The 22,534-nt window shown below is 44.0% G+C and overlaps 1 protein-coding gene across 1 annotated transcript in view; it reads left to right on the forward strand.

Moving 5' to 3' along the window:
• LOC121839994 (sushi domain-containing protein 6-like) overlaps nucleotides 1-22,534 on the forward strand; it is a 91,687-nt gene continuing 69,153 nt past the window's right edge. Inside the window, exon 1 of the mRNA XM_042301006.1 lies at nucleotides 1-189. The gene's annotated coding sequence lies outside the window, so the exon portion shown is untranslated. The remainder of the gene's footprint in view (nucleotides 190-22,534) is intronic.

The following is a 22,534-nucleotide window of genomic DNA, read 5'->3' on the forward strand; positions in this document are numbered from 1 at the left end:
CCCCTCTTCTCGCAGTGAGAAAGAAACGGTCTGGCTGTTTGTGACGAAGCGGAAGAAGCGACAACACCGCAGGAAAAGACTATTCGTGATTAAATAACAAATCAATTGGAGGATAGTCTGTCTGGCTATTTGAGTCCATGACCAGACAGTGAGAACGGAGAGGAGGGCTTGAAGGTAGCCTTTTCGTTGGTAAGTCTTTTCAATGTTGTGTTTTTTTTTCCTCCCTCAAGCTAGCTGTATAGTAGCTAGCTAAGCGTACGGGATCACTCTGGCTTGTGCCACTGGTATCAAGGTTCTCCCTCTGTCAGTATACTGCTTTTGATATCGGCCTCTTTGGCTTGGCCCTAATTGTCTATGTTTTGAACCTGTGGAAAAACAGAAACCAATGTTACTAACTACTGTGTAGCTAATACTATTGTCATTTACGGTAACATCTGTCTTGTTATAGCTGCCTTCTACCCGTGTGCGCTCAACAATGTCCTAGGTCTAAGATAAGGGTGGCTAGAGCTATGATCTACTAGCTAATGAATCTCATTTCATAGACTCTGACCCTTCAAAGGCTATTTGAACCGTCAAAAGTGTTTGTAAACCAACAATGACATGTCTGTCAGTGGGTCTGCTGCCACAACAGAGGTAGAGAGAGGACGGGCAAGGGCCACTGCAATGAGGAAGGAAACCCGTTGTGGATGACGATGCCCAAGTAAAATAGATAACGATAGCTACCATAATACCTCACTACCAGTATAGTAATAGCATAAAAACCTAACGAGAAGCAGTGGATAAAATGCATACAGTGTTATTACAGTATAGAGCTGCCCATCCCTTTAAATGGGTGGTTTTACAACAGACTTGGGACTATTTTGTTACAATAACTCTTTGTCTCTAACCTTTGTCTAATAAATCAGATCATCAGCTTTGTACAGTAGCTAAGTTATTAGTTACGGTGGTACATCGTGATAGTGGTTACGTTAGTGCTGTAAAATTGGCTATCATTAATCATATTTCCCAACTTTATAACCTTGTGTCCTGACATGCAAGCAGATGCCTAACAATGCATGTCACCCTATAGTGTGTACTACATTGTTCTCACCTGCTAGATCTACTACATTTCATCATAGCTGTTTTGTGAAATATTGTTGCAATATATCAAAATGTTCAACTGATTACAATATATCAAAATGTAGACTTGTTTGACGATCCTTGGATATGTGACATTTTGGCATAGATTACCGTGCCGTTTCTGCTCTGTGTTTTATCCAGCAGCAGCGAATGCGGACAGATACAGTCGGTCCGGCGCATTGCAATCAGTACAGTTGCACGTGTCGGTGCGTGTGACTCGGGCCATTGAAGCATCCGCTGTACTATAAGGGCATTTGCTAATTCAATTTGGCCAAGTTTACTAGGCGCAGTTAAATAAATAAAATAAAACATATTTTTCTATTCCCCCCCTCCCCAAAGTGTAAATGCTAAAGCTTAAGCATTGTGGTCATTTCATAGCCCGATTAACATAATGGCTCATTACAAAGCAATAATGACAACAAAATAAGCAATAAGTACAATTTGATTACTACTTGATCCCCAAAACGTTTTGAAATCTCAGAAATGAAAAGGTAAATGTCCCTTCTCGTGCTCTCTCGTGCAGTAGCACATAGGGATGCTCCTGCATGGGTTTACACCACATAATGGCCTCCATAACAAAGGCTTTCTTTCTCTGCTTCCATGCTACTCTCTCTCCCTCGATTTTCTCATGCTCTCCATGCCGAGTCCCTATCTTCTACTCGCTATCTTTCTCCTTCACTTATTCAATTCAAAGGGCTTTATTGGCATGGGAAACATACATATGTTTACAAATCAAGTATAATAGATAATGAACAAAAGTGAAATAAACAGAAATGAGCAGTAAACATGACACTCACAAGACTTTCAAAGGAATAAAAACATTTTAAATGTCATTATGTACCGTGTTGTAATGATGTGCACATTGTTAAAGTACAAAGGGGAGCATAAATAAACATAAATATGGGTTGTTTTTACAATTGTGTTTGTTCTTCACTGGTTGCCCTTTTCTTGTGGCAACAGGTCACAACAAATGTTGCTTCTGTGATGGCACACTGGAATTTCCCCCGAATAGATCGGGTTTGTTTTAAAATTCTTTGTTTGTCTGTGTAATCTGAGGGAAATATGAGTCTCTAATATGGTCATACATTGTTAGGAAGCACAGCTCAGTTTCCACCTCATTTTGTGGGCAGTGAGCACATAGCCTGTCTTCTCTTGAGAGCCATGTCTGCCTACGGCGGCCTTTCTCAATAGCAAGGCTATGCTCACTGAGTCTGTACATAGTCAAAGCTTTCCTTAATTTTGTGTCAGTCACAGTGGTCAGGTATTCTGCCACTGTGTACTCTCTGTGTAGGGCCAAATAGCATTCTAGTTTGCTGTTTTTTTGTTAATTCTTCCCAATGTGTCAAGCAATTATCTTTTTTGTTTTCTCATGATTTGGTTGGGTCTAATTGTGTTGCTGTCCTGGGGCTCTGTGGGGTCTGTTTGTGTTCGTGAACAGAGCCACAGGACCAGCTTGCTTAGGGGACTCTTTTCCGGGTTAGTCTCTCGCTAGGCAATGGCTTGGGAATCGCTTCCTTTTAGGTGGTTGCAGAATTTAACAGCTCTTTTCTGGATTTTGATAATTAAAGGGTATTGTCCTAATTGTGCTCTGCATGCATTATTTGGTGTTTTACTTTGTACACAGAGGATGTTTTTGCAGAATTCTGCAAGTCTCAATTTGGTCTTTGTCCCATTTTGTGAATTCTTGGTTGGTTAGCTGAACCCAGACATTACAACCATGAAGGGCAATGGGATCTTAAACTGATTTTAATTTATTTTTTTTGCCAGATCCCAACTGGGATGTCAAATTTAATGTTCCTGTTGATGCCGTAGAAGGCCCTTTTTTGCCTCGTCTCTCAGATATTTCACAGCGTTGTGGAAGTTACCTGTGGTGCTGATGTTTAGGCCGATGTATGTATAGTTTTTTTGTGTGCTCTAGGGAATCGGTGTCTAGATGGAATTTGTATTTCTGGTCCTGACAACTGGACCTTTTTTGGAACACCATTATTTTTGTCTTACTGAGATTTATGCCAGCAGCATACCACCCTTTTTTATTTTTTATTTTACCTTTATTTAACTAGGCGAGTCAGTGAAGAACAAATTCTTATTTACAATGACGGCCTAGGAACAGTGGGTTAACTGCCTGTTCAGGGGCAGAACGACAGCTCGGGGACAGCTTGTCAGCTCAGGGATATGAACTTGCAACCTTTCGGTTACTAGTCCAACGCTCTAACCACTAGGCTACCCTGCCGCCCCTACCCTGCATACCACTGCTGGCTTTCTTCTGAAGCTAAGCAGGGTTGGTCCCGGTCAGTTCCTGGATGGGAGACCAGATGCTGCTGGAAGTGGTGTTGGAGGGCCAGTAGGAGGCACTCTTTCCTCTGGTCTAAAAAAATATCCCAATACCCCAGGGCAGTGATTGGGGACACTGCCCTGTGTAGGGTGCCGTCTTTCGGATGGGACCTTAAACGGGTGTCCTGACTCTCTCTGAGGTCATTAAAGATCCCATGACACTTATCGTAAGAGTAGGGGTGTTAACCCCGGTGTCCTAGCTAAATTCCCAATCTGGCCCTCAAACCATCACGGTCACCTAATAATCCCCAGTTTACAATTAGCTCATTCATCCCCCTCCTCTCCCCTGTAACTATTCCCCAGGTCGTTGCTGCAAATGAGAACGTGTTCTCAGTCAACTTACCTGGTAAAATAACGGATTAAAAAAAATTACTGTCAGGTCTGACAGAATCTGTGCAGAAGATCTAGGTGCTGCTGTAGGCCCTCCTTGGTTGGGAACAGAAGCACCAGATCATCAGCAAACAGTAGACATTTGACATCCGATTTTAGTAGGGTGAGGCCGGGTGCTGCAGACTGTTCTAGTACCCTCGCCAATTCATTGATATACAGTTGAAGTCGGAAGTTTACATACACTTAAGTTGGAGTCATTAAAACTGTTTTTTCATCCACTCAACACATTTCTTGTTAACAAACTATAGTTTTGGCAAGTTGGTTAGGATATCTACTTTGTGCATGACATAAGTCATTTTTCCAACAATTGTTTACAGACAGATTATTTCACTTATTCACTGTATCACAATTCCAGTGGGTCAGAAGTTTACATACACTAAGTTGACTGGGCCTTTAACAGCTTAGAAAATGCCAGATAATGATGTCATGGCTTTAGAAGCTTCTGGTAGGCTAATTGACATCATTTGAGTCAATTGGAGGTGTACCTTTGGATGTATTTCACGGCCTACCTTCAAATGTAGTGCCTCTTTGCTGGACATCATGGGAAAATCAAAAGAAATCAGCCAAGACCTCAGAAAAAAATTGTAGATCTCCACAAGTCTGGTTCATCCTTGGGAGCAATTTCCAAACGCCTGAAGGTACCACGTTCATCTGTACAAACAGAGCCGTCATACCGCTCAGGAAGGAGATGCGTTCTGTCTCCTAGAGATGAATGGACTTTGGTGCAAAAAGTGCAAATCAATCCCAGAACAACAGCAAAGGACCTTGTAAAGATGCTGGAGGAAACGGGTACAAAGCTATCTATTTCCACAGTAAAACAAGTCCTATATAGGCATAACCTGAAAGGCCGCTCAGCAAGGAAGAAGACACTGCTCCAAAACCGCCATAAAAAAGCCAGACTATGGTTTGCAACTGCACATGGGGACAAAGATTGTACTATTTGGAGAAATGTCCTGTGGTCTGATGAAACAAAAATATAACTGTTTGGCCATAATGACCGTTGTTGTGTTTGGCGGAAAAAGTGGGATGCTTGCAAACTAAAGAATACGATCCCAACTGTGAAGTACGTGGGTCGCAGCATCATGTTGTGGGGGTGCTTTACTGCAAAAGGGACTGGTGCACTTCACAAAATAGATGGCATCATGTGGAAGGAAAATTATATGGATATATTGAAGCAACATCTCAAGACATCAGTCAGGAAGTTAAAGCTTGGTCGCAAATGGGTCTTCCAAATGGACAATGACCCCAAGTATACTTCCAAGGTTGTGGCAAAATGGCTTAAGGACAACAAAGTCACGGTATTGGAGTGGCGATCACAAAGCCCTGACCTCAATGCTATAGAAAATTTGCAGGCAGAACAGAAAAGGCGTGTGTGAGCAAGGAGGCCTACACACCTAGCTCAGTTACACCAGCTCTGTGAGGAGGAATGGGCCAAAATTCACCCGCCTTATTGTGGGAAGGTTGGGGAAGGCTACCCTAAACATTTGACCCAAGTTAAACAATTTAAAGGCAACGCTACCAAATACTAATTGAGTGTATGTAAACTTCTGACCAACTGGGAATGTGATGCAAGAAATAATAGCCAAAATAAATAAATCAAATCAAATCAAATTTATTTGTCACATACACATGGTTAGCAGATGTTAATGCGAGTGTAGCGAAATGCTTGTGCTTCTAGTTCCGACAATGCAGTAATAACCAACAAGTAATCTAACTAACAATTTCAAAACTACTGTCTTATACACAGTGTAAGGGGATAAAGAATATGATAAAGAATATGTACATAAAGATATATATGAATGAGTGATGGTACAGAGCAGCATAGGCAAGATACAGTAGATGGTATCGAGTACAGTATATACATATGAGATGAGTATGTAAACAAAGTGGCATAGTTAAAGTGGCTAGTGATACATGTATTACATAAGGATGCAGTAGATGATATAGAGTACAGTATATACGTATGCATATGAGATGAATAATGTAGGGTATGTAACATTATATTAGGTAGCATTGTTTAAAGTGGCTAGTGATATATTTTACATCAATTCCCATTATTAAAGTGGCTGGAGTTGAGTCAGTGTCAGTGTCAGTGTGTTGGCAGCAGCCACTCAATGTTAGTGGTGGCTGTTTAACAGTCTGATGGCCTTGAGATAGAAGCTGTTTTTCAGTCTCTCGGTCCCAGCTTTGATGCACCTGTACTGACCTCGCTTCTGGATGATAGCGGGGTGAACAGGCAGTGGCTCGGGTGGTTGTTGTCCTTGATGATCTTTATGGCCTTCCTGTAACATCGGGTGGTGTAGGTGTCCTGGAGGGCAGGTAGTTTGCCCCCGGTGATGCGTTGTGCAGACCTCACTACCCTCTGGAGAGCCTTACGGTTGTGGGCAGAGCAGTTGCCGTACCAGGCGGTGATGCAGCCCGCCAGGATGCTCTCGATTGTGCATCTGTAGAAGTTTGTGAGTGCTTTTGGTGACAAGCCGAATTTCTTCTCTACTATTATTCTGACATTTCACATTCTTAAAATAAAGTAGTGATCCTAACTGACCTAAGACAAGGATTTTTTTTACTAAGATCAAATGTCAGTAATTGTGAAAAAACTGAGTTTAAATGTATTTGGCTAAGGTGTATGTAAACTTCAGACTGTAACTGTACATGTTGAAGAGAGTGGGACTTAAGCTGCATCCCTGTCTTAACCCACGGCCCTGTGGAAAGAAATGTATTTTTTTGCCAATTTTAGCTGCACACTTGTTTGTGTATATGGTTTTTATAGTATGTTTCTCCCCCAACTCTACTTTCCATCAGTTTGTATAGCAGACCCTCGTGCCAAATTGAGTCAAACGCTTTTTTGGAGTCAACACGGCATGAGAAGACTTTGCCATTGTTTTGGTTTGATTGTTTGTTAATTAGGTTGTGCAGGGTGAAATATGCGGTCAGTCGTATGGTCATTTGGTATAAAGCCAATTTGACATTTGTTCAGTACATTGTTTTCACTGAGGAAATTATAGGAGTCTGCTATTAATGATAACACAGAGGATTTCCCTAAGGTTGCTGTTGATGCATATCCCACGGTAGTTATTGGGGTCAAATTTGTCTTCACTTTTGTGGATTGGTGTGATCAGTCCTTGGTTCCAAATATTGAGGAAGATGTCAGAGCCGAGGATGATTTTTTTTAAAGTTTAGCCAATTTGTGGTCTGTATATTTTGTCATTTCATTTAGTATGCCATCAACTCCACAGGCCTTTTGGGTTGGTATTTTGTCCTGTAGTTCATTCAACGTAAATGGAAAATCCAGTAGGTTCTGGTAGTCTTTAACAGCTGATTGTAAGATTTGTAATTGATCATGTATATGTTTTTGCTGTTTGTTCTTTGTTATAGAGCCAAAACGATTGGAGAACATCCCTGTTTTGAATCAATACCTATTCTTGTTTGTTTAGTGTGTTACAATTTTCCCAGAAGTGGTTATATGCTATGGATTCTTCAGTTACATTGAGCTGATTTCTGAAGTGTGGTTCCTTTTTCATTACATTTCTGTATATCGAGTCTGTCTTCTATTATCCAGAGTTCTTACATTCTCGTCTTCTATTATCCAGAGTTCTTACATTCTCGTCTTCTATTATCCAGAGTTCTTACATTCTCGTCTTCTATTATCCAGAGTTCTTACATTCTCGTCTTCTATTATCCAGAGTTATTATTCTCGTCTTCTATTATCCAGAGTTCTTACATTCTCGTCTTCTATTATCCAGAGTTCTTACATTCTCGTCTTCTATTATCCAGAGTTCTTACATTCTCGTCTTCTATTATCCAGAGTTCTTACATTCTCGTCTTCTATTATCCAGAGTTCTTACATTCTCGTCTTCTATTATCCAGAGTTCTTACATTCTCGTCTTCTATTATCCAGAGTTCTTACATTCTCGTCTTCTATTATCCAGAGTTCTTACATTCTCGTCTTCTATTATCCAGTGTTCTTACATTCTCGTCTTCTATTATCCAGAGTTCTTACATTCTCGTCTTCTATTATCCAGAGTTCTTACATTCTCGTCTTCTATTATCCAGAGTTCTTACATTCTCGTCTTCTATTATCCAGTGCTCTTACATTCTCGCCTTCTATTATCCAGTGCTCTTACATTCTCGCCTTCTATTATCCAGTGCTCTTACATTCTCGTCTTCTATTATCCAGTGCTCTTACATTCTCGTCTTCTATTATCCAGTGCTCTTACATTCTCGTCTTCTATTATCCAGAGTTCTTACATTCTCGTCTTCTATTATCCAGAGTTCTTACATTCTCGTCTTCTATTATCCAGAGTTCTTACATTCTCGTCTTCTATTATCCAGTGCTCTTACATTCTCGCCTTCTATTATCCAGTGCTCTTACATTCTCGCCTTCTATTATCCAGTGCTCTTACATTCTCGCCTTCTATTATCCAGTGCTCTTACATTCTCGTCTTCTATTATCCAGTGCTCTTACATTCTCGTCTTCTATTATCCAGTGCTCTTACATTCTCGTCTTCTATTATCCAGTGCTCTTACATTCTCGTCTTCTATTATCCAGAGTTCTTACATTCTCGTCTTCTATTATCCAGAGTTCTTACATTCTCGTCTTCTATTATCCAGAGTTCTTACATTCTCGTCTTCTATTATCCAGAGTTCTTACATTCTCGTCTTCTATTATCCAGAGTTCTTACATTCTCGTCTTCTATTATCCAGAGTTCTTACATTCTCGTCTTCTATTATCCAGAGTTCTTACATTCTTGAAAATCCTGGAGAAGTCCTGAGATTTTAAAATGGTGTTTTCCAGGCCTGGAAAAGTTTTGGAAAATAATCTAATCTGAAACATTTTAAGAAAAGTCATGGAAATTAATTTAATACGTAATTTTATTTAGGCACAGTTTAAAAAAAATAAAGTTAAATCATCATTTCGACCAGGATCGGAATGACTCTAGAACATCTGTGTTTGCGCGCTTAACCTACATAGTGCGAGGCAAGGGGGCCATTGCTCAAGGATTGAGTGACAGTCGGACATTACAGCAGCAGGCAGGATAGAGAACAGAGTCATTAGGGAGCCAATTCAAAACATATTTTGTACCCTCTAGTTAACTGTTTGTCATGCCCCCCCCAAAAAAAAAAAAAAAAATTCACAGACACTGGCGAATAAGTTGATTTACTTTTTTTTAAACAATTCACATGATTCATTTTAAACTATAATTTCTGACTAAATGACGATTCACTTCTTCGTTTTGTATTAGTTGAGATTCGGTTCAATCCCAAAGAATCAAATTCATGTCAATCCAAATAATTGGTGAATCGTGAACATTCATTCTAGGCAGAAATATTAGATGAAGCCTTTATTTTTGAATGATGTGGCTTCAGTAAATGATACTCAGCCTGCAAAGTAAACACTTCTAAACGGGGCATAAAATGAACCCCTGCCATCCGCCAAATGCAGGTAGATTTAGGTATTGGCGGGTAAGAATCTATATTTTACCATCCATGTTGGCGTGTGGTCAATTTGTAGATCTCTACAGTGCGAGCATTACATTTGTGAATAGAAATAGTCAAGTATGTATGAGCACATGCTTCCGATTTTATTGTAGAAAAATGCTGCAGTAGCTGTTTTGTTTCATAGTTGCTAATCCCACTAAAAAAAAAATATGAATCCTATATACCACCTGAGGTAGCAACAATGCCTGGCAGGAGAGCTGTATGCTCTGAGTGAAATGCTGATAGATACATTTTTGGAGGCGCTGTGCACAGGGATAGAAGTTTGTCTAATTAACTCTAGGAAGTCTCCAAAGTGAGACTTTGTCCTCGTGTTTCTTGGTTATTTACATCGTGTTAATCATAAGCTAGGTTGTCTTTCAACATAGTTTGAGTCTGCTGCTTCAACTGATAGCGAAGAGACGCCCAAGTCAGATCCCAAATCTCACACACACAAACCTCAAGTGGCCCCGTTACCACAGTAACCTCCCGCCCTTTAAAGAGGCAGCTGAACATTTTTGTCTCATCTGATATTTTGGTTTAAAGACTCGGGCCACAAAAAAAGGCAAAGAATTTGAGCAATATACCACATTTACTTGTTACTAATACCTTTCTTGTTTTAGAAACATTACAAAACATGGTCATACGTTTTTAGTTCCTTTTGATGTAATTATATATTTTTTTTTTAAACAATCTGAGTGGCTGGTGGACCATAAAGTCAATTTTAGGCCCTTTATCTAAGGTAGCTAAGATAAATATTAATATATTAGAAAATGTACATTTCCTGAAAATTTGTGGGCTTGCTTCAGCTGAATAAAAAGATTTGTAGCCTACCATAGCCATTTATTTGATCTTTTGATATATTGAATGAGTGAATTATTGCAAAAGGCATAAAACGTATTTGGTTGAAATGTTGCAATGTTTTACATCAATGGGGGTCAACCATCCTCCGGGAGAGCTCATGGGGGTCAACCATCATCCGGGAGAGCTCATTGGGGGGTCAACCATCCTCCGGGAGAGCTCATTGGGGGATCAACCATCATCCAGGAGAGCTCATTGGGGGGTCACCCATCCTCCGGGAGAGCTCATTGGGGGGTCAACCATCATCCGGGAGAGCTCATTGGGGGTCACCCATCCTCCGGGAGAGCTCATTGGGGGTCACCCATCCTCCGGGAGAGCTCATGTGGGGGGTCAACCATCATGGGGGGGGGTCAACCATCCTCCGGGAGAGCTCATGGGGGGGGGTCAACCATCCTCCGGGAGAGCTCATGAGGGGGTCAACCATCCTCCGGGAGAGCTAATGGGGGGGGGTCAACCTTCCCCCAGGAGAACTCATGGGGGGGTCAACCATCCTCTGGGAGAACTCTAACAAACCACATTTTAGAGATCAGCTGCTCAACCGGACCTAAGTGTTTGAGCAGGGCTTGATCAAAAGCCTGCTTACCCAGTAACTCTGACTGAGGGTTGACCACATGTGTTTATACAGTTGCCTAACAGGTATTCTACTTTGTTGGGTGGGGGTTATTAGTCTAGATTCCAAGCTATCTGCTCTAATGTTGCTATTTTGTAGAATGCCCTTGATGATACTAGCCAGATGGCCACAGCTAGATAAATACCTAGCAAGACGACAAAGAAACAATAAAATTCACTCTCCATAATCACATACTGCCAATTGCCAGCCCATAGCCAAGTGTTTAGCTAGCTAATGTTAGCATATTCACTAGCTAGAACATCATAGTGCAGTGTGCTTAGCTAGCTAGCTAACATGGGCACCTGTTTAATGGAAACTAGCTAATCCATTGTGATTTTATTAGAATGTCAATACTAGCTACAGTGGTTAGCTAGCTTGCAGGAAGTAGTTAGTGTTGTGTCAATTGCGTCTGTGCACTTAGCTAGCTAACATCCCATAGCCTACATTGCATATGAAGTGTGACTAGCTCATCTGTGAACGTACGGAGAAAGTGCCCACTCTAAAAAATATATATATATATATTTTTTGTTCCTGCACATGGGGGTTTGTGTTCTCTGATTGGCTCGAAGTCAAGTTGTTGGCCACTGACGAACATTTTGATTCCACAAGTAGAACCGGTAGAACCGGGTCGGCACACAGCAGGTACACCGCCCACTGTGATAAGGCCGTACTTCTAGCCAGACGGGTTGTTGTTCTGTTCAGACTGGCCTCTTGGCATGATGCAGTGCCACTTTGCCAACGTAGTCCTTGCCAAAGGCCCATGCGTCACTCTCTGCCACCTCCCACCAGCCTGCATGCAGGTGACTCTGTTGCCTCTCCACTGGGGAACAGAAAGGAAAGGTGATGGCAGGAGGGTACCGGACCTGATTATCAAGGGCCGCCAAGTTTGTGTGTGTGTGTGTTTCTCCCAGGAATAGGCCTATGTGTATACTTACTCACAGAAATAGACCATAGAGTATCGCCATCGGGCGTACCAGTCTCACCCACTGTGATAAGGTCCTATCGGCAGTGTTACTCCTTTAAGGTCCAGCGGCCTCATACACTATATATACATCAGTATGTGGACACCCCTTTAAATTAGTGGATAGAGAATAACGTACTACTACCCAGGACATTACTGAGGTTAGAGAATAACATACTTATATATAATATAATATACACACACACACACACTTTGTGGACACCCCTTCAAATTAGTGGATTCAGCTATTTCAGCCACACCCATTGATGACCAGTGTATAAATCCAGCATAGCCATGCTTTCTCCATAGACAAACACGGGTAGTAGAATGGCCTTACTGAAGAGCTCCGTGACTTTCAAAGCATGCCACCTTTCCAACGAGTCAGTCAGTCAAATTTCTGCCCTGCTAGAGCCGGCCCGGTCAACTGTAAGTGCTGTTATTGTGAAGTAGAAACCTTTTTAAGGTCACAGAATGGGGACCGTGGAAGCGTGTAGCGCGTACAAAATCTGTCCTCAGTTGTAACACTCACTTCCAAACTGCCTCTGGAAGTAACGTCATCAGCCCAATAAATGTTTTGTCGGGAGCTTCCTGAAATGGGTTTCCATGGCTGAGCAGCTGCACACAAGCCTAAGATCACCATGCCCGAATGCATAGTGCCAACTATAAAGTTTGGTGGAGGAGGAATAATGGTCTGGGGCTGCTTTTCATTGTTTGTGCCTCTTTGTTTCAGGGAAGGGGAATCATTAACGCTACGGCCTACAATTTACATTCTACACGATTCTGTGCTTCCAACTTTGTGGCAACAGTTTGGGGAAGGTGCTGCTACAACAACCTCCAGTCTTCTGGGAAAGCTTTCCACTAGATGTTGGCACTTGACTGGCCTGCACAGAACCCTGACCTCAACCCCATCGAACACCTTTGGGATGAATTGGAACGCCGACTGTGAGCCAGGTGTATCGCCCAAACATCAGTGTCCGACGTCACTAATGCTCTTGTGGCTGAATGAAAGCAAGTCCCCGTTCCAATGTTCCAACATCTAGTGGAAAGCCTTCCCAGAAGACTGGAGGTTGTTGTAGCAGCAAAAGGGAGGGGAGGGGGGGGGCCTGCTCCCTCCTGCCATATTATATATAAGTATGTTATTCTCTAACCTCAGTAATGTCCTGGGTAGTTGTACGTTATTCTCTATCCACTAATTTAAAGGGGTGTCCACATACTGATGTATATATAGTGTATGAGGCCGCTGGACCTTAAAGGAGTAACACTGCCGATAGGACCTTATCACAGTGGGTGAGACTGGTACGCCCGATGGCGATACTCTATGGTCTATTTCTGTGAGTAAGTATACACATAGGCCTATTCCTGGGAGAAACACACACACACACAAACTTGGCGGCCCTTGATAATCAGGTCCGGTACCCTCCTGCCATCACCTTTCCTTTCTGTTCCCCAATGAGATGTTCGACGAGTGGGTGTCCACACACTTTTGGTCATGTAGTGTATATGTTATTTTCAGAGGTAGACCTGGCCAGCCAAAACCGTCAAATACTCCATGTAAACGTGCATGTGTGAATGGATTCTCAATTTGCAGTATGGTTCTGGAAACATAAAGCCATTTTCTTTTTTTTTTACGTTCAAATCAAAATAATTTCTCAATTGCAAAATACACATTCACTGTACACAGATTTAACCAGCTTTATCCTATTTCAGTGGCCTTTGGTCTTCTTCCATTCCACACAGGTTTTCGGAGCATGCTAGATAGAGAGACCACGTGTTAATTAGCTGTTTTCCGTCTACCAGTGCTGTAAACATGGAGATATGCCCATGTGGGAACACTAACCCCATATAACGGTGTTTATCAATGTGATTTTATTTATTTTTAAATCTTGCTGATATGAAAGATAAGGTCCTTATGCTTCCAAAGCCGTACCGCTAGAATGTGTGTTAATGTTCAGACCAAGCATCGGGGCTCTTAACAAAAATTGGATCAGAGTCGTGGGCTATCTCTCCATCCATCACTCTTTCTCTGGGCTCTCTCTCCCTTTTCCCTCAGCCACAGCCTGGCTCCATCAGAGCAGAGGGCTGAATTCAAGGCATTAGTCAGGCCTATCAGATGGCAATCTCTTCACTGCAGTTCCCTGGCACACTGAGTGCTCTGTTTCCTAGACACATGCCTTCTCTCCCCTGCTCTCTGTTTCCTAGACACATGCCCTTCTCTCTGTGTTCGCAGACACAAAATCAAATCAAATCAAATTTTATTTGTCACATACACATGGTTAGCAGATGTTAATGCGAGTGTAGCGAAATGCTTGTGCTTCTAGTTCCGACAATGCAGTAATAACGAGCAAGTAATCTAACTAACAATTCCAAAAAAAACTACTGTCATACACAGTGTAAGGGGATAAAGAATATGTACATAAGGATATATGAATGAGTGATGGTACAGAGCAGCATAGGCAAGATACAGTAGATGATATCGAGTACAGTATATACATATGAGATAAGTATGTAAACCAAGTGGCATAGTTAAAGTGGCTAGTGATACATGTATTACATAAGGATGCAGTCGATGATATAGAGTACAGTATCAACGTATGCATATGAGATGAACAATGTAGGGTAAGTAACATTATATAAGGTATCAAATCAAATCAAATAAAATTTATTTATATAGCCCTTCGTACATCAGCTGATATCTCAAAGTGCTGTACAGAAACCCAGCCTAAAACCCCAAACAGCAAGCAATGCAGGTGTAGAAGCACGGTGGCTAGGAAAAACTCCCTAGAAAGGCCAAAACCTAGGAAGAAACCTAGAGAGGAACCAGGCTATGTGGGGTGGCCAGTCCTCTTCTGGCTGTGCCGGGTGGAGATTATAACAGAACATGGCCAAGATGTTCAAATGTTCATAAATGACCAGCATGGTCGAATAATAATAAGGCAGAACAATTGAAACTGGAGCAGCAGCACAGTCAGGTGGAAGTTGAAACTGGAGCAGCAGCATGGCCAGGTGGACTGGGGACAGCAAGGAGTCATCATGTCAGGTAGTCCTGGGGCATGGTCCTAGGGCTCAGGTCAGTTGAAACTGGAACAGCAGCATGGCCAGGTGGACTGGGGACAGCAAGGAGTCATCATGTCAGGTAGTCCTGGAGCTCAGGTCCTAGGGCTCGGGTCCTCCGAGAGAGAGAAAGAAAGAGAGAAGGAGAGAATTAGAGAACGCACACTTAGATTCACACAGGACACCGAATAGGACAGGAGAAGTACTCCAGATATAACAAACTGACCCCAGCCCCCGACACATAAACTACTGCAGCATAAATACTGGAGGCTGAGACAGGAGGGGTCAGGAGACACTGTGGCCCCATCCGAGGTCACCCCCGGACAGGGCCAAACAGGAAGGATGTAACCCCACCCACTTTGCCAAAGCACAGCCCCCACACCACTAGAGGGATATCTTCAACCACCAACTTACCATCCTGAGACAAGGCTGAGTATAGCCCACAAAGATCTCCGCCACGGCACAACCCAAGGGGGGCGCCAACCCAGACAGGATGACCACAACAGTGAATCAACCCACTCAGGTGACGCACCCCCTCCAGGGACGGCATGAGAGAGCCCCAGTAAGCCAGTGACCCGGCCCCTGTAATAGGGTTAGAGGCAGAGAATCCCAGTGGAAAGAGGGGAACCGGCCAGGCAGAGACAGCAAGGGCGGTTCGTTGCTCCAGAGCCTTTCCGTTCACCTTCCCACTCCTGGGCCAGACTACACTCAATCATATGACCCACTGAAGAGATGAGTCTTCAGTAAAGACTTAAATGTTGAGACCGAGTTTGCGTCTCTGACATGGGTAGGCAGACCGTTCCATAAAAATGGAGCTCTATAGGAGAAAGCCCTGCCTCCAGCTGTTTGCTTAGAAATTCTAGGGACAATTAGGAGGCCTGCGTCTTGTGACCGTAGCGTACGTGTAGGTATGTACGGCAGGACCAAATCAGAGAGATAGGTAGGAGCAAGCCCATGTAATGCTTTGTAGGTTAGCAGTAAAACCTTGAAATCAGCCCTTGCTTTGACAGGAAGCCAGTGTAGAGAGGCTAGCACTGGAGTAATATGATCAAATTTTTTGGTTCTAGTCAGGATTCTAGCAGCCGTATTTAGCACGAACTGAAGTTTATTTAGTGCTTTATCCGGGTAGCCGGAAAATAGAGCATTGCAGTAGTCTAACCTAGAAGTGACAAAAGCATGGATTAATTTTTCTGCATCATTTTTGGACAGAAAGTTTCTGATTTTTGCAATGTTACGTAGATGGAAAAAAGATGTCCTTGAAATGGTCTTGATATGTTCTTCAAAAGAGAGATCAGGGTCCAGAGTAACGCCGAGGTCCTTCACAGTTTTATTTGAGACGACTGTACAACCATTAAGATTAATTGTCAGATTCAACAGAATATCTCTTTGTTTCTTGGGACCTAGAACAAGCATCTCTGTTTTGTCCGAGTTTAATAGTAGAAAGTTTGCAGCCATCCACTTCCTTATGTCTGAAACACATGCTTCTAGCGAGGGCAATTTTGGGGCTTCACCATGTTTCATTGAAATGTACAGCTGTGTGTCATCCGCAAAGCAGTGAAAGTTTACATTATGTTTTCGAATAACATCCCCAAGAGGTAAAATATATAGTGAGAACAATAGTGGTCCTAAAACGGAACCTTGAGGAACACCGAAATTTACAGTTGATTTGTCAGAGGACAAACCATTCACAGAGACAAACTGATATCTTTCCGACAGATAAGATCTAAACCAGGCCATAAGGTAGCATTGTTTAAAGTGGCTAGTGATATATTTACATAATTTCCCATAAATTCCCATGATTAAAGTGGCTGGAGTAGAGTCAGTGTCATTGACAGTGTGTTGGCAGTAGCCACTCAATGTTAGTGGTGGCTGTTTAACAGTCTGATGGCCTTGAGATAGAAGCTGTTTTTCAGTCTCTCGGTCCCAGCTTTGATGCACCTGTACTGACCTCGCCTTCTGGATGGCAGCGGGGTGAACAGGCAGTGGCTCGGGTGGTTGATGTCCTTGTTGTGCAGACCTCACTACCCTCTGGAGAGCCTTACGGTTGAGGGCGGTGCAGTTGCCATACCAGGCGGTGATACAGCCCGCCAGGATGCTCTCGATTGTGCATCTGTAGAAGTTTGAGTGCTTTTGGTGACAAGCCGAATTTCTTCAGCCTCCTGAGGTTGAAGAGGCGCTGCTGCGCCTTCCTCACGATGCTGTCTGTGTGAGTGGACCAATTCAGTTTGTCTGTGATGTGTATGCCGAGGAACTTAAAACTTGCTACCCTCTCCACTACTGTTCCATCGATGTGGATGGGGGTGTTCCCTCTGCTGTTTCCTGAAGTCCACAATCATCTCCTTAGTTTTGTTGACGTTGAGTGTGAGGTTATTTTCCTGACACCACACTCCGAGGGCCCTCACCTCCTCCCTGTAGGCCGTCTCGTCGTTGTTGGTGATCAAGCCTACCACTGTTGTGTCGTCCGCAAACTTGATGATTGAGTTGGAGGCGTGCATGGCCACGCAGTCGTGGGTGAACAGGGAGTACAGGAGAGGGCTCAGAACGCACCCTTGTGGGGCCCCAGTGTTGAGGATCAGCGGGGAGGAGATGTTGTTGCCTACCCTCACCACCTGGGGGCGGCCCGTCAGGAAGTCCAGTACCCAGTTGCACAGGGCGGGGTCGAGACCCAGGGGACTTGAGCTTGGAGGGTACTATGGTGTTGAATGCCGAGCTGTAGTCGATGAACAGCATTCTCACATAGGTATTCCTCTTGTCCAGATGGGTTAGGGCAGTGTGCAGTGTGGTTGAGATTGCATCGTCTGTGGACCTATTTGGGCGGTAAGCAAATTGGAGTGGGTCAAGGGTGTCAGGTAGGGTGGAGGTGATATGGTCCTTGACTAGTCTCTCAAAGCACTTCATGATGACGGATGTGAGTGCTACAGGGCGGTAGTCGTTTAGCTCAGTTACCTTAGCTTTCTTGGGAACAGGAACAATGGTGGCCCTCTTGAAGCATGTGGGAACAGCAGACTGGTATAGGGATTGATTGAATATGTCCGTAAACACACCGGCCAGCTGGTCTGCGCATGCTCTGAGGGCGCGGCTGGGGATGCCGTCTGGGCCTGCAGCCTTGCGAGGGTTAACACGTTTAAATGTCTTACTCACTTCGGCTGCAGTGAAGGAGAGACCGCATGTTTCCGTTGCAGGCCGTGTCAGTGGCACTGTATTGTCCTCAAAGCGGGCAAAAAGTTATTTAGTCTGCCTGGGAGCAAGACATCCTGGTCCGTGACTGGGCTGGGTTTCTTCCTGTAGTCCGTGATTGACTGTAGACCCTGCCACATACCTCTTGTGTCTGAGCCGTTGAATTGAGATTCTACTTTGTCTCTGTACTGGCGCTTAGCTTGTTTGATAGCCTTGCGGAGGGAATAGCTGCACTGTTTGTATTCAGTCATGTTACCAGACACCTTGCCCTGATTAAAATCAGTGGTTCGTGCCTTCAGTTTCACACGAATGCTGCCATCAATCCACGGTTTCTGGTTAGGGAATGTTTTAATCGTTGCTATGGGAACGACATCTTCAACGCACGTTCTAATGAACTCGCACACCGTATCAGCGTATTCGTCAATGTTGTTGTCTGACGCAATACGAAACATCTCCCAGTCCACGTGATGGAAGCAGTCTTGGAGTGTGGAGTCAGCTTGGTCGGACCAGCGTTGGACAGACCTCAGCGTGGGAGCTTCTTGTTTTAGTTCCTGTCTGTAGGCAGGGATCAACAAAATGGAGTCGTGGTCAGCTTTTCCGAAAGGGGGGCGGGGCAGGGCCTTATATGCGTCGCGGAAGTTAGAGTAACAATGATCCAGGGTCTTTCCACCCCTGGTTGCGCAATCGATATGCTGATAAAATTTAGGGAGTCTTGTTTTCAGATTAGCCTTGTTAAAATCCCCAGCTACAATAAATGCAGCCTCCGGATAAATCGTTTCCAGTTTGCAGAGAGTTAAATAAAGTTCGTTCAGAGCCATCGATGTGTCTGCTTGGGGGGATATATACGGCTGTGATTATAATCGAAGAGAATTCTCTTGGTAGATAATGCGGTCTACATTTGATTGTGAGGAATTCTAAATCAGGTGAACAGAAGGATTTGAGTTCCTGTATGTTTCTTTCATCACACCATGTCACGCGTTGGCCATAAGACATACGCCCCCGCCCGTCTTCTTACCAGAAAGATGTTTGTTTCTGTCGGCGCGATGCGTGGAGAAACCCGCTGGCTGCACCGCTTCGGATTGCGTCTCTCCAGTTAGCCATGTTTCCGTGAAGCAGAGAACGTTACAGTCTCTGATGTCCCTCTGGAATGCTACCCTTGCTCGGATTTCATCAACCTTGTTGTCAAGAGACTGGACATTGGCAAGAAGAATGCTAGGGAGTGGTGCACGATGTGCCCGTCTCCGGAGTCTGACCAGAAGACCGCTTCGTTTCCCTCTTTTTCTGAGTCGTTTTTTTTTTGGGTCGCTGCATGTGATCCACTCGGTTACACTGGTTGTAAGGCAGAACACAGGATCCGCGTCGCGAAAAACATATTCTTGGTCGTACTGATGGTGAGTTGACGCTGATCTTATATTCAGTAGTTCTTCTCGGCTGTATGTAAAGAAACCTAAGATGACCTGGGGTACTAGTGTAAGAAATAACACGTAAAAAAACAAAACACTGCATAGTTTCCTAGGAACGCGAAGCGAGGCGGCCATCTCTGTCGGCGCCGGAACTACACATGCCTTCTCTCTGTGTTCGCAGACACATGCCTTCTCTCCCCTGCTCTCTGTGTTCGCAGACACATGCCTTCTCTCCCCTGCTCTCTGTGTTCGCAGACACATGCCTTCTCTCTGTGTTCGCAGACACATGCCTTCTCTCTGTGTTCGCAGACACATGCCTTCTCTCTGTGTTCGCAGACACATGCCTTCTCTCTGTGTTCGCAGACACATGCCTTCTCTCTGTGTTCGCAGACACATGCCTTCTCTCTGTGTTCGCAGACACATGCCTTCTCTCTGTGTTCGCAGACACATGCCTTCTCTCTGTGTTCGCAGACACATGCCTTCTCTCTGTGTTCGCAGACACATGCCTTCTCTCTGTGTTCGCAGACACATGCCTTCTCTCTGTGTTCGCAGACACATGCCTTCTCTCTGTGTTCGCAGACACATGCCTTCTCTCTGTGTTCGCAGACACATGCCTTCTCTCTGTGTTCGCAGACACATGCCTTCTCTCTGTGTTCGCAGACACATGCCTTCTCTCTGTGTTCGCAGACACATGCCTTCTCTCCCCTGCTCTCTGTTTCCTAGACACATGCCTTCTCTCCCCTGCTCTCTGTGTTCCTAGACACATGCCTTCTCTCCCCTGCTCTCTGTTTCCTAGACACATGCCTTCTCTCCCCTGCTCTCTGTGTTCCCAGACGTTTGAACAGTAGTGTACATTAGGCTGACATGACTAGTCAGGAAGAACATGAGTTAGAGACCTCATGACCAGGAGGACTAGACTATTTCCACTCTTCTTGTTGACTGACAACACAAGGCCTACTTCTGAGGGCAGAGTTGGTCAGATTCACAATGTTTAATGGTCACATGTACAGGGTTGCAGGTGTGATTGCAGGGTACAGTGAAAATCTTAGGCTTCACGCTCCAACACGGAGGACTAAATGAAATAAGAGTAGAACAGCACAGTAAGAATTGTCCACTTTTAAAGATTAGACACCATTTTCCACCCAGGTTTTGCTGAGTTTGTAATCTGATTTACAGCAGCAATCTGATTACAGTAGAGTAGTTCTGGGAGTTATTCCCTCTTACCAAGACAGAAGGCTGAGTCCAAATGGCTCCCTATAAAGTGCACTACTTTTCATATATAGTGCACTACTTTTCATATATAGTGCACTACTTTTCACATATAGTGCACTACTTTTGACCAGAACCCTATGGGCCATGGTCAAAATTAGTGCATTAGACTATACAGGGAATAGGGTGCCATTTGGGACAGGCCCAAGATCAGATTTTAATAGTCTGGATCCAGCAGATCCCTTCTCACACCACAGACGCTGTGAGACATACGAGATGAGACAGGATGTGGAATTGTGCCAGAGAGGATAGCATGTTACCACCACAAATGGCACGGTTGGTGAAATTTAATTTAGAATTAGAAGATGGGTACTAGCTAGCATGTACGTGCTAGCTAGTGTTGTGCTAGCCTGCTCGTGTTGTGCTAGCCTGCTCGTGTTGTGCTAGCCTGCTCGTGTTGGGCTAGCCTGCTCGTGTTGTGCTAGCCTGCTCGTGTTGGGCTAGCCTGCTCGTGTTGGGCTAGCCTGCTCGTGTTGGGCTAGCCTGCTCGTGTTGGGCTAGCCTGCTCGTGTTGTGCTAGCCTGCTCGTGTTGGGCTAGCCTGCTCGTGTTGGGCTAGCCTGCTCGTGTGGGCTAGCCTGCTCGTGTTGGGCTAGCCTGCTCGTGTTGGGCTAGCCTGCTCGTGTTGGGCTAGCCTGCTCGTGTTGGGCTAGCCTGCTCGTGTTGGGCTAGCCTGCTCGTGTTGGGCTAGCCTGCTCGTGTTGGGCTAGCCTGCTCGTGTTGGGCTAGCCTGCTCGTGTTGGGCTAGCCAGCTGCACATGTAACATTGGTTAACATAGATACTCTGTTCCGTCTGTCACAAGACTACATGGGTTGTAAGTTAATTAACTAGCTTACTACACGACATCCAGAATAACATCTGTCGTGGGCACCAATTCAGATATCTAGCCTAAATTGATTTATTTTCATTTGTTTTGATGCTATCAGTTTTTGTTTTTCTACCAATTAATTTCCAGTCAGATATCTGTTTTCAGCAGTGGCTGTATTGTGTGGGCCAGAGTGTTTGGTTTGTTCAAACTTCCTTAATAAAAAAACAGTCTGTCAACAGAAACAAACTGTGAAGATGGGTCTATTCCTGGCCGTATCAAACCAGGAAACATTCATTTCTATTGTCATTGTGTGTAAGAGAAACTGGATGACAGAGACCAAAACTATTCTTAGAATGCTTTGATGACGGGCCAGCTGAGAGCTCAACGGAAAGGTTGGGCCAATAGAAGCAGAGTAATATTAAGGTTATTGCAACTTTTAATGTGTTTATTACAACAACAAAAAAACTCTTATTACACAGTTATTATCATTAACACCAATCAGTGTAATCCAATCTAAAGTAGCAGGTGTGGTGACACCATCATCCTAGAGTGAATCGATCACGCAACACGCATCCATGCCTCCTGGTAACCTTTGGTTACGTGCCTCTGCAGAGGACAAGAAGACTATGGAGGAGACACATGAGGTCAGATGATTTTAGGAATATAAAGGAGGAAAATAGATTTTGCACAAGAGAAAGAAGTATAAGAGGTTCTCCTGGCAATCTTAATGTAGTTAGGCTACAGGCTAATCGGGCTGCTTTGTGTTGGAAGGATTTCACAACCTTGGATTTAATAGGTTTGGATTTACTTTTCCACATCCTTAGACTTCACAGTCTCTGCTATAGCAGCTTCACTGCTTTGGGCTTCCCTTCACAGATTACAGTCTCTGCTATAGCAGCTTCACTGCTTTGGGCGTCCCTTCACAGATTACAGTCTCTGCTATAGCAGCTTCACTGCTTTGGGCGTCCCTTCACAGATTACAGTCTCTGCTATAGCAGCTTCACTGCTTTGGGCGTCCCTTCACAGATTACAGTCTCTGCTATAGCAGCTTCACTGCTTTGGGCTTCCCTTCACAGATT

This window comes from Oncorhynchus tshawytscha, linkage group LG18, assembly GCF_018296145.1.
Source record: "Oncorhynchus tshawytscha isolate Ot180627B linkage group LG18, Otsh_v2.0, whole genome shotgun sequence".
Lineage (NCBI taxonomy): Eukaryota > Metazoa > Chordata > Actinopteri > Salmoniformes > Salmonidae > Oncorhynchus > Oncorhynchus tshawytscha.